Raw genomic sequence first — 11,988 nt, 5'->3', positions numbered from 1 at the left:
TTCTAAATTAGTTACGAATTCCAATGAGGAATAGATTAATCATTTATCTGAATATTTCGATCTCGATAGATTTCCTGAATTCTCTTTTTACAATCCGTGTGAATATAAAACGATAGAAATTTCTCTCTTAGAGTATTTAATTATTCATTTATCAAATACTCATAGAATTTAAGAGAATTCTAATTTTGATATAAAAATTCTTTATGCATAAAAATCAACTTCAGTGGGAATAACACTTTTATTAAAAAAATCCTTTTATGCATCTATTTATGCATAAAAATCAACTTCAATGGGAATAACACTTTTGTAATTAAAAAAATTCCTTTATGCATCTTTCTATGCATAGAAATCAAATTTAATAAGAATAACACTTTTGTAATAAAAAAAATTTCCTTTATGCATCTTTCTATGCATAGAAATCAAATTTAATAAGAATAACACTTTTGTAATAAAAAAATTCCTTTATGCATCTTTCTATGCATAGAAATCAAATTTAATAAGAATAACACTTTTGTAATTAAAAAATTCCTTTATGCATCTTTCTATGCATAAAAATCAAATTTAATAAGAATAACACTTTTGTAATTAATTAAAATTTCTTTATGCATCTTTCTATGCATAAAAATTAAATTTAATAAGAATAACACTTTTGTAATAAAAAAATTTTCTTTTATGCATCTTTCTATGCATAGAAATCAAATTTAATAAGAATAACACTTTTGTAATAAAAAAATTTCCTTTATGCATCTTTCTATGCATAGAAATCAAATTTAATAAGAATAACACTTTTGTAATTAAAAAAATTCCTTTATGCATCTTTCTATGCATAAAAATCAAATTTAATAATTAATATCAGTGATATCCATGCATATTCGTAGATGAATATATACTTGGAGTAATTAGAATTTCTTTTAGATGCAAAAATGGTGGGAATTACTCTTTTAGAATAACATAAAAATAAACTTTCTTTTCCACGAAATTCTAGAAAATTTTTCCATAACCTCCTTTGTATGGCTGACTATTTCTCGTTTTTATCATTCTTTATTTAACTTAAATTAACTCAAATTAGATTTATAGAACTCTAATCTACATAATTTTCTAAATTCAAGAGAGTAAACAATTTGAAGAGTTTAATTAATCCATTAGTTAATCTTTCTAGGATTGAGAAAGGTTGGAATGTAAAGAGGAGAAGGGGGTGGCCTTTTTTTTTCAAAGGCATAGCATTTGAATTTAATTCAACATTTGCAAAACATAAAAATTAAGAAAACCATAGATTTTTCATTAAATAAGTAAGAAAATTAGCTTGCATGGAGCTTGTAAGCTCTCCTTTGGCTTGAGGGATTGAGGGTTCTACTCTTGTTTGAAGCAAGAGTGGCCACCAATTCACTTTGGAGAGGATTAGGCCAAAAACAATTGAATTGTTAAAAAAATTCAATGTAGATGACTCAAGACAGGAGTAGAGTAACAGTGCATAAACACCATTAAGCTTTTACAAAGGGGGAGGCTTCTATTTATAGGAAAAAGTGAGCCTCTAACCAAGCAAATTGATTCTAGAATTTTCCAGATCAGTTTGGTCAATTTTTGACCATTTTTGGAGTTCTGCTTACTTTTTGGATCTAGTTTTGAAACAGGAGAGAGGAGAGATAAAAATATCTCATTTTATTAATTAAGAATTGGGGGTAATGATGAGAAAAAGGCACCTACCTCATGAGGGGAGATCCCCACATTGAGGTGTCAAAATTCAAGTTTTTAATTATTTTCTTTGGTCCTTAGTCCACTCTTCATCTTATGTGAGCATTTACTCATTTTTGGGGGGTTTTTCTTTTATTCTTCAATTTATCTCCTTCTTACATTTGGATTAATCTTATTGGTCCATAGGAACCTTAATTAGATCATAATCCAAATTTTTTTAAAAATCTGGACCCTTAGGCTAAAGGTCCTTTATACCTATTTTCAATTAATTCCAATTGCACATTGGAAAGTTCTTTTTGAATTTCTGTTTCAGGGGAAAGCATTTTAGACACTAGGAGGATTTTTATATCCAAAAATATCTCAATTTTAAATTACCTCCCTCTAGACATTTTCTCTCTCCAGGCCAAAACAGGGTAAAACAGGATCTTTCTTTTATTTCAAAGAGGGAAATAATTATAAGATCAGAAGGGGAGGTTCTTACACCTACACACCTCAAAAGCTGGAGGGAGGAATCTTACAGAAGATGCTAAGTTAGTAGATGGTACTTAATTTTTCTTTGGGGAGGACATAGAAAAGGCAGAAGTTTAATGGTGAGAGGGAGATTAAGTGGATAAGTATAATTATAAGGGTTATTTCCCTCTCTATCCTCCTTTAAAGTAGATGGTAGCAAGGGTTTTGTTGTATTTATGGACATAATATCTCTAGGGATTTAGTAGTAGATGATACTTCATTTCATTTTTCTTAAGGGAGGACATATAAGAAGGAAGCAGTTTAGTGGTGAGAGGGTGATTAAGGGTTATCACGCTCTCTATCTATTTAGTCATAACCTCCTCTATGGGGACACCTATTATTTTATTTTGGGATATTTTATTTAGATGCGCCTTTTATTTATATCATTTACCAGGATTAATGTGTTTAATCATTTGTGTGCGCTGGTATGATATGTAGTAGTTCACCATTTGGAGCACCTGTTCTTCTTGTAAAAAAGAAGAATGAAACATTTCACATGTGCATCATTGATTACCAAGATTTAAATAAGAATATTTTTAAGAATAGATATCTTATCCCACATGTGGATAATCTCTTAGATAAGTTGAGAGGAACCAAAGTATTTTCCAAAATTGAGCTTAAGTCAGGCTATCATCAGGTTAGAATGGTTGAAGAAGATGTCTATAAGACCACTTTTTGCACGCATATGGGTCAATGAGTTTTAGTAATTCCTTTTAGACTTACTAATGCTTCAGTTACATTTAGTCGCATGATGAATCGTATATTCCTAAAGCACCAAAATTTTAGAGTTGTTTTCTTTGATAACATCTTGGTCTTTAGTAAAGATGAAGATGAGCACAAGAAAAATCTAGAGATAGTATTCAATCTTTTGAAAGAAAATCAACTCTATGCCAAGCTAGACAATAGTGAATTCTTTCACAAAGAAATTGAATACCTTTGACATATTGTATTTACAAAAGGAATCCATGTCAATCCTAGAAAGATAAGAGACCATTAGATCATGGCCTAGACCCAAGGACATTCATGAGTTGAGATCTTTTCTTGGTTTATGTTCTTATCATAGAAGATTTGTGAAATTTTTTGCTTACAAAACACATTACAAGACTGAATTATTGAGAAAGGCTAAACGTTTTCTTTGGACTGACATAAACCTTTAATGCACTTGTATTAACACTATCTGATTTTCTTAGACCATTCTTTGTAGTAGTAACTGATGCTAGTGTACATGGCATTGGTGTTGTGCTTTATGCAAGATAATCATCTGATTGCTTTTGAAAGTAGAAAATTGAAACCAACAGAGCTTAAGTATAGTACTTATGACAAAGAATTCATTGTTGTTATTCATGCAATGATGCATTGAAAATTTTGAAGCATGACCTTATGGGCTATGAGTTTATCATTAAAACTAATCAAGAAAGTATTAAACATTTACTTTCACAACCTTTAATATCAGATAGACATATTAAGTGGGCATCTTTTATTCAAAGTTTTCAGCCAGCTATTCAATATACGCCTGGACATGAAAATGTTGTTGCTAATGCTTTGAGTAGGAGACCTACCATTAATAGTATATCTGCTATTATTGAAGGCATTTAGAAATTTTGATAACATGAAGGGAACATGTGAAAATGATTCTAATTTTTTTGATACATATAACAAGATGAGAGATAATTATTAGTTACCTCATTTAGATAATTTAAATGATGATGGTTTTCTTTTCTTCTAAAACAGATTATGCATTACTAAACCATTTAGGCAAGCTATTATTAAAGAATCTCATCAACCACCTTTTCTTGGTTATAAAGGAGCCTTATCTACTTTGTAAATAGTTGTCAGAGGTTTCTTTTGGCCTACTATGCGTAAATGTGTTGCTAAGTTTGTTTTTTGAATATGTTGTTTATGAAACAATTAAAAGTCATAAAGGAAAGAAAATTGGTTTGTTTATGCCTTTACCTATTCCTAATGAGAATGAGCCATGGAAACAAATAAGTATAGATTTTACTGGTTTCCCTTTAATTAACAAAAATGATATGATTCAAACTATAGTAGATAGATTTAGCAAACATGCTTATTTTATTCCTTGTAAAAAGACATTAACTGCTTATCAAGCTGTATATGTTTTTATTAAACAAGTGTTTGTGCATCATGGTTTACCAAAGATTATTGTTTTTTACATAGATAAAAAGTTTTGTAGTGATTTTTGGACTACTTTGTTTGATAATTTTGAAACAAAACTTGATTTCTCTACTACTTTTCATCATGAATCTAATGGACAAGCCAAAGTAACGAATAGCACAACTCTTGATTTGCTTAGATCATATGTATCATCTCAGCCTAAGCAATGGGATAAGTATATACATATTTTGCAATTTGTATATAATAATTATCCTCATACTGCTACTAAGAAAGCATCATTTGAGATAGTCTATGGTAAGTCTTTGCCTACTCTTATGACTAGACTTTCACATTCTATAGGGGCTGCAGATTCTTTTGTTAGAGACTTTGACCAAATTCATGACTTATTAAAATTAAATATTCAAAAAGCTCAAGAGAAATACATGTACATAAATCATAAACACAAACATGTCATCTTCAATGAAGGTGATTATGTGTCATCTTTAATGAAGGCAATTATGTGCTTCTTTGTATTGAGAAAAGGATACTTAAATATGTAGAGACCAATCATGTAGTAAAGTTAGCTCCTAGATTTTATGGATCTTTCAAGATAATTGCAAAGATAAACGATAATGCATATAAGTTGGAGCTACCTTCTAATTGGCATATTTATAATTCTTTTCATATTAGTCTTTTGAGACCTTTTAGAGGACCTCTACCTTCTCATCCCTACATTAGGACAACCTCCTGAATTGGTAGATGAAGAAGAATGTCTTATACTTGAGTCTATTATTAACCATGATACTATCACTATACGTACATGCAACACTTATGTTAAGTATCTTGTAACTCTCAAGAATCATCCTATTGAAGATGCCAAATGAATGCAAGAAAAGTTTTTCTCTTCTTACCAAAATCTCATCCACTCTTACCATCCATGCAATTGAGGTTAATTGTAACCCAAGCAAGAGGGAATGTTAGTCATAACCTTTATGGGGATGCCCATTATTTTATTTAAAGATATTTTATTTGGATGGATCTTTTATTTATATCCTTTACCAAGATTAATGTATTTAATTAAATGTGTGTGAAGGTATGATATGGTTAGGATTAATGTATTTAATTAGCTGTGTGTGAAGGTATGATATGGTTAGGATTAATGTATTTAATTAGTTGTGTGTACTAACTAATATTATTATAAGCGATGATGATTGAGTAGCGGATTATGTGTTAATCGCCAAGTGGAACATGTGTTAGACCACTATGAGATACTTTGGAAGACATGTGAACACCTTTTATGGTTTCATATTCAAGAATTAATAGTTTTGTAAGGCTAAGGCCTCATGCCTTTGTACATATCAAATAGTATTTTATACTTTTGGTAGGCCCAAGACTTTTTAATTGTAGCTTGCTATATTTTTGTAGAGATTTTACGATCAAAAACTTAAAAGCACTTGTGCTTTATTTTTTAAGTAATCTTTTTGAAAAGTAAGCTTTGTCTAATACATATAAATATGGGTGAGTGGTACAAGGACCACACTCATCTAGGGGGGAGATTCAACCTCAACAGTGATCTCTACTCTGTTCTCCATCTCTCTTTCTTGATTTAATTTTGTTTATTAAGGTTTATGCTTCTAATTTATGCAAGCATATATTGTGCTCTAATTTTTGTAATTGAGAATTAGAGTTTCTTCTCTAAGTATCATGAAGGTCCTGACACTATCATCCTCCTCTGAAGTGGGTGGTAGTCAGAGTTTTATTGTATTACTACATATAATATCCCTAGGAGTGAGGGATATCCTATATGTTCAATTGTGAAAAATCATACAATATAGACACAAGGATTTTCTCTAGATGTTTATATATTTGTTGATAGAGCTTGAGAATACCATGCAAACGATAGAGCTTGAGAATACCATGTAAACAATAGGAGCTTGGTAGACGTTTATATATTTTTTGATAGAGCTTGAATGTTTATATATATATTTTTGATAAAGATTGAGAATACCATGCGAGTGATGATACAGAATGCTCTCACATAATATGAGGTATTTATGCCCAGGCGCACGAAGAGTCAAAACAACAACGATTATGATGTCAAATTTGTAAAGCGCCAGGAGCAGCTACACACCACATGCACCAAAATAAGTGATGAGCAGTGTTGGCTGGACAGTGCCCTACTGTACTACAGATGCCATAGAGCAGCCAAACAATCGGTATAACAGGAGAAGGGTGGCGGCCACCAGCACGGCAATTTGATGATAGTCGGTCAGATTGCAATGCAAAGCAATAGGGTGTTGGCGATAAAGGCCTTCTTGCTCAACTCCTCTCATATTCAACCCATTATTGTGTTAAATTTCATCATGTAGAAAGGTAGATCCTTATGGTCCACCCATGTGTTCGTGTGGCTAGTGGTGGTGGCTATCGCTGCATGGCATCTTCTTTGATCATGAATCCCCATCTTGTAACGTTACTTCTCATGTCTTTGTCCTTTTATCATAATATTTGATGAATTCTTCTTTACATATTCTTACATTGAGTGTCCAAGGAAGATGCTTTTCATACTTATTGAGCCCTATTGCATCTAGCTTTGCCTTCACCTTTGGGGTCTCTTTTAGGAATAAATAGGCATTCAGGGGAGTGGTATCAGAAAGAAACCTTGCCCTTGGATGTTGGTAATTTTTAAGGTAAGGCTCTAAATGTGAGCTTATGTGCCTTGGATACCTTCTTCTTTCCTTAACACTTCTTGTTAGTTAAGGTGGATCTTAGGTCTTCTAAGGGTTTTGGATCAGATGTGGCATATTCAAAATTAGACTACTCCTTTATTTTTTATGGAGACCTTCTGTAAAGTTAGCCATCAATTCGTGTCAGCCGAACCGAGGTTGGTAGGGGGGTCAATCCTCAAAGAGCCTTCTTCCTAGATGGTGCAATTAATTGTTTTTTTGTTAATTATGTAGTTTATAGTAATTAGTTAGTTATATATACAATTGTTATTGTGCACTGAAGTGATCTATAGGCTTGTGGAGTGATGGGGGGGGTTCCAAATGACGTGAAAAACCATGTATTTTTCACGACGTGGATATCTTTACGCACGAAATATTGGATCATTTTGGATTTTTTCATGCATCACGTCTAATGGAGGTTAAAGTTTTAAGGCACAATGATGTTAGAGTGGTGTACTAATCTAAAAGGGTGAAAAACATATGAATAGTGCATTTCCTAAAACTTCATACTTTTTGTGATGTAGATAATCACAACGTGTGTTGACATGTGTCACTTGCCTTTTTAATGAGTCAACCATGCCTTTATAGTGCATGATTGCTTGCATTTGTGGTCCCATGCATCAATTAGTCATGCATGAAGTACATAATCACAACGTGTGTTGACATGTGTCACTTGCCTTTTTAATGAGTCAACCATGCCTTTATAGTGCATGATTGCTTGCATTTGTGGTCCCGTGCATCAATTAGTCATGCATGAAGTACATAATCACGACGTGAATATCTTTTAGCCTTTATTGTTTTGGGTTTTAAACCAAATCTTGGTTGTTGTTGCACCTTGGGGAAGTATCTTGTCACATTGGGCTAGATTTGGAGCTCTTTTCTGGGTGTGAAAAACTAGAGATATTCACATCGTGAAGATTTCCAATGGTTTTTCATGCCAAAGAGCATTTTTTAATTTTTATGATTTTGAGGTGCTTTAATGGTGATCATTGTGATGGGTTTAGCTCATCTTGCTTTTGGAGCACCTTATTTGGGTGTGAAAAACTTGAGATACTCATAATGTGAATATTTTCAGTGTTTTTTCACACTAAATGGCCTTTTGAATTTCCTACTCTTTGAACATTGTGAAAGGTTACGTATGGTTTACCATGTTTTGGGAGAACCTTTTTTGGGCATGAAAAACTTGAGATATTCACACCGTGACTATCTAGGGAAAGTCATGCGTGAACATCCTAAGTGGTTTTTTCATGCTTGCCTTTTAGGGGTGTAGGGGAATTTTTATGTTCTTTGAATCTTTTACTCCCTCTATTGCTTTGATCCTTAGTACCCACTCTTTCCCTTGGATGTTAAGGGATATTGCTGTGGCAAAGGTGCTCTAGCTTCCTTTTTGAGCATTGCATCATTCTATCCATTGAATCAGGCCAGTGATGGATCCATGAAGGAGTCTGAGTTGAGGTTTTTCCTCCACTTTATTCTTTCCTCTGTCACCAATGAGGTTGATCATGGATGCTTTCATTCACCTTTGCTTTACTAGGTCTATTTTCTACTTTCTGCTACTATGCTTGACCTTTGCTAATTTTGTGATCTTTGCTTTCATCTCTCTTTGGTATCCATATTTGGATGACACGCCTTGGTAGTATCCTTACGCTATCAGAGTGGCCTTAGGTACCCAACAAACATGGCTTCTTACTTATAGTTTCTTTCCCCACTTAGGTTGTCAACGATGTAAGTTATTTTTAAGTTTGAGCTATGGATTTTTTCATTTCTCTATTCTTGGATGTTTCCTTCCTTCATAATACCCTTGTGCCTTCAAAAGACTCGTAGAAGAATCCATTGCCCTCTAGCCTGTTGACTTATAGGGGTTACCACTATCGTTAGCCTATTGACTCGTAGGGGTTACCACTATCGTGCTTTCTACAGTATGGTCCTCATCGTTCCTTTGATTATTCTTTAGGTTTGGAAAGTTTGTAGTACACTGACAAAAGATGGGCATTCCACATTACTTGGAACATTACTTGGAGTCTAGAGTGATACAGTTACTCTACCCCCATTTGTTTATATCTAAATTGTTCTTCCTCTCCAATTCTAGGATTAACAAGAGCTACCGCCATTATCTTACATCAAGGAGTCACGGTAGATGCACCAAAGGGTCATACATTCAAGATATGAAGCAATAGTGTCCAAAGCTACAACTTGGACGGGTGCTCGTAATGGTGTGACGACGGAGTATTTATGGCAATTCCCGCTTCAAGAGCATGTGGTAGTAAGTTAGGATGAAGTCTTAAGTGATGTACTTCATGGATATATTATGAGAGTAGTCATTGTAACAGCATTAGGCCTCTTATGAGCCTAAAGTGCCCGATCGGTCACAGTTTAAGTGAGTGTGAACACTTATTGCCATGTATATAAGTGAATTTCTCTCATAATACAACATACTCTCCCATTGTGTAATTGAGTCTTGCTCTTGCTAATCTCTCTCCCTAATGCATGCTAATGAGTGTGTGTGAGTAAAGTGAGGTGAGAGGAGGGACGAGGACCTGTAGTGCAACGCGACGGTGTGACAACGCTCGCAGGAGACGTGGTGGAACTGCTTCTCAAGGAGTTGTAGAGCTTGGAGACCTCAAGGGTTACGAGCTCGGCCATTGGAAAGATCCTCTCACGATAGTTGCGGTTCACCAAGTAATCTCTTTTTGGATGTGTTTCAAGGAGGGTTAGGGTGAGCCATAACATTTTTGGCGCCGTTGTGCCGGGGAGCGATCCCTTGGCTTTTTTCATCATTTTACCTCTAATCTACGCATAACCCATTGCCATTATCTTGATTAATGGTTTCCCATGAAAAAGATGTGGATTTGATGGTGATTTGTGTGAGATTTGGTGTAGAATAGCTCTCTTTTTTTGTTTTTGAAAAGAATGCTTTTTGCTTAATTTTTAGATTAATTTGTTATTTTTGTTGTTGTTTTGGTGGTTTTTCATGTTCTTAGGGCTTGCACATAGTTTGTATTAGGCTTAGTTTGCATCCTTTGCATCAAACAATGCAATAGAATGCAATTCTTAGTGAATGTTAGCTCTCTTTAGTTTAAACATAGAACTAAGATCATTAATTTTAGTTTAATTGTGTGTTTTTTATTGAAATTGTTTGGATTAGAGTGTTAGAAAGCATTAGGAGTAGCTTAATCTTTCAAAAAATTTCTTAAAACTATAAAAGAACCCTTGAATTTGACTAATTTCTCTTAATGAACTGGTTTTTTCATTAAGAGTGATTAATCTTGTTCAAAAGGCCAAAAATTTAGAAAATGTGTTAATTGGGGTCTAAATGGATCATATGAGTAGTCGAAATTGGTGTTTTTGAGTGTTTTGAGAGCATCTAGATACATCAAAACACCTAATCACATCAAATTTTTTCATCGATTGAAAAAATTTGACTCTCTTTGCTTAATTTTGCCTTAAAAGAGGAGACCATAATTAAGAGTCTAATTCATCCCCTATTTTAGATTAATTTACACAATTGTTGATGCAAAAAGATTAGCATTCCCTTGCTCTATCCAATGATGTGCTCGGTGGCATGGCAGATAACAAAGGGCGAGGCCGATTGGACACGTAAGGGCGGCGGTGCAAAATCACCAGGTGGGACTCCAGAAGAAGCGAAAGGGGAGAACGGGCGTGATGGGAGTGGAGCCCATTGACGGGTTGCTGTAGACACCAACAGAAGGCGTGAGGGTGATGGCACACAGGAAGAGATGAGCGCGCAAAGCTCTAATACTAAATATTGACTTCAGAGATTGGATCATGGCGGGAGTGCACAGAAAACCAAGAAAGCATGAAAGGCTTTAATAATGATTAAACCTAAACTAATAAACCCAAATGCACGAGAGACTACATCTTTGCAAGTACATAAGTCCTTTAGGAGTTGTTCCCACGTACAAAGAACCCATACATACTAGTGGTTGTTCTCACATAGAACTGCTCTATTATCTATATAAGGCCTAGTTCACACACTTATACAAATACTCCCTTTACATTGAATTTCCCCAATGCCACCATGTCCATAACCTCTGTTTCTCATCCAGGCCATAATATAGCCGCCTGTAAACTGTCTAGGTATAAGGTGTGACTTGCTTGAACTTTGGCAAATTTTGTAGGCTTCTGGTTGAGTTTTGCATCGTGGGGTCAGCTCTTCAGTGATCCACATCTTGGTGTCTTTAAGTGCTTTTGACTGTTTATCTCAAGCTTCTCATGTTTGGTAAGGTAAGTGAGTTATGCATGATTGCCTTACTATATGAAACTTTTAAAATGTGATTCCAGTTTATATTGGGCATGGATTCGGCTACTTGATGGTCTAAAATCCTCTTCTCCTCTCCATCATGTAGATCATCCATGCGGGTTTGCCTTTCATTGCTGTTTTTTCTTCGACTTCTGATTTGATGTGCCATCCTTTAGGTAAATCACCCATGCACATATGAAGAGTTGGCTCGACATTGATTACCTTAGCTCTTTTTCTTTGAATTCTGATTTGATGTGTTCTTTCGTGACTTCCTTGATCACTACCACCACCTTGATACTACTAACGGTCTTGTGTAAATCCTTCATAGACGACAAACTTCCAAATCTTGAAGTTGTTCCTTGAGTGCAATATTCTCATCTCTAGAACTTTATTATGTTACTCCAGTAAGTATATAGATCACTCATTTTGCTCACGTAAGTACATAGAACACTCATTTTTCCTTGTGACAGAGGTCTTTTTTGGCAATGCTAATGAAACTTGCAAAGGGAAGCTTTGGCATGTTGTGAATGCACATGAACCCCCTCTTAACTAAAAATGGATAAGATAAGGCACCTTTTCTTATTTAATTTATTTTTTTGGATTGAGATGGCTTTGATTTGTGACTCCTATTGTGGAGGCTATCTTGTTGTGCATTGAGAGAGAGAGAGAGAGAGAGAGAGAGAGAGA

The sequence above is a fragment of the Cibotium barometz genome, chromosome 60, assembly GCF_041138505.1.
Source record: "Cibotium barometz isolate CiBa-2024 chromosome 60, ASM4113850v1, whole genome shotgun sequence".
NCBI lineage: Eukaryota > Viridiplantae > Streptophyta > Polypodiopsida > Cyatheales > Cibotiaceae > Cibotium > Cibotium barometz.
This window is presented reverse-complemented; position numbering follows the sequence as displayed.